Below are 1,661 nucleotides of genomic sequence, written 5' to 3'. Positions count from 1 at the left end.
TCTGTCATACTCGCTGTGAATTCAAAGTTTTCGAACAATCTGGTAGAATGTTTAGGTGCATGTGGGCGGGGTGGAAGTGGGTGGTGGGAAGGGGGGGGGGGGGGGGGGAGTGGGTTCGCACACACAGGAACTTGTCATCGCTCAACTGCCACATTGCTCTTTACACCTGCTGTCTTATGCACACACAATACAGATGTTCAAGGGTCCATGTTATTAGCAACTATCAGGCAAAATCATGATTTTAAGGATCAATTTGCTTTCAAAAGTTCAATGAGAGATTTTGCTGCTGTTTCAGCCCGTAATTTAAACATTAAAACAGGAACAATTGTACAGTAATTAATAACCGTTTCAGTTATTTTAATGAATAGTTCATTTGACCGTGATATAAATTGTAACTAAATAATTGAAAAACCGTGTTGCGATTTAAGAATTACAGGGTTCTTAGTAACATTTCTGTCGAAAATGTGTTATATAAATAACATGTTGTATTTATCATTCTTAACATGTGGGGTCATTAAAAAATGTAAAAAGATAAAAATCTGGGAGCAATTCCACTTTTTTTGGAAGTTCTAAGAGATAAAACCAATGAACCCACATACCTTCTGGACGTCATAAGCTACTTTTCTTTAGTTGTTTGATGCCTTGTAGTCATAAGCTCATCTTTAACACAATTCAAAGCACTCAAGAGTAAATGTGCTTGTAAGGCATCTGAAAAGGGGCTGTGAGATCCAACAGTGGTTATATCAGCCATATTCTTGTGACTGCAATAGCCTATTCACAGCCTACAGTCAGACCACTAAAATCAGATTAGTTTCATTGTGGTAGGCTTTCTAAGATTAATGCTTTCTCACTGCTCCCACACACCTCTCGAACAAGACCCTCAGTCAACAGGGAAAGTGATTACACATGATCACACAACACATGGCTGAGCCTGTGACTGTGCAGATATCCTGAGTGCCCCTCCAAAAATACAACGTGTTGTTAAAATGTTTTTATCTATTTACAGAAGACATTCCTTTCAACCAAATCAAATCCAAATGTAATACTAAGACTGTGGCATCATAACAGAAACACAAATACCATGTTTCATCGTTACCATGGAAGGCTACTTTTAAGTACACTAATCTATTTGGTTGTTGATTCAAAGAGAATAGTTGATTGAATCCTAAGCCTGCCCAGTGGTACATGCCTGCCCAGTGGTACATGTTGTTTGAAGTAGCCCACCATAGTTACAGTCCCCGTAGCAGGTATTAATGCATTGTGTGTTTGTTTAGCTGTTGTAATACACAGGGCATGTACCAAGTTCCAGGTAGTTTGGAAGTTTTCCCGGTGGCTATCTTGTGCAGTGCGTACACTAGTTCACCGGGTTGAAAATGTCCTAGACTTAGTTACTGTAAAGTAAGTGGATTCTCCTAGCTCTTATAGCATGAAAGTTTATTGCTCTCGGCGCTACGGTATTGGTTTAACGGTACCACGCCAGGGTCATCTTGCAAGTGTCCTGTGACGTCATGGGAAATGTAGTTACGTGGTAAATGTAGTTACGTGGTCCCGACAGCTCCTGCCTTACCCTTGTTTGTACCATGCATTTCAACCCTGGACTATTGTACTACTATTCTTTTGCAACTCGATTTTGCACTGTATCCTCTGATTACCTGGATTTT

The sequence above is a fragment of the Conger conger genome, chromosome 5, assembly GCF_963514075.1.
Source record: "Conger conger chromosome 5, fConCon1.1, whole genome shotgun sequence".
Taxonomy (NCBI): domain Eukaryota; kingdom Metazoa; phylum Chordata; class Actinopteri; order Anguilliformes; family Congridae; genus Conger; species Conger conger.
Note: the sequence above shows the minus strand (reverse complement) of the source record.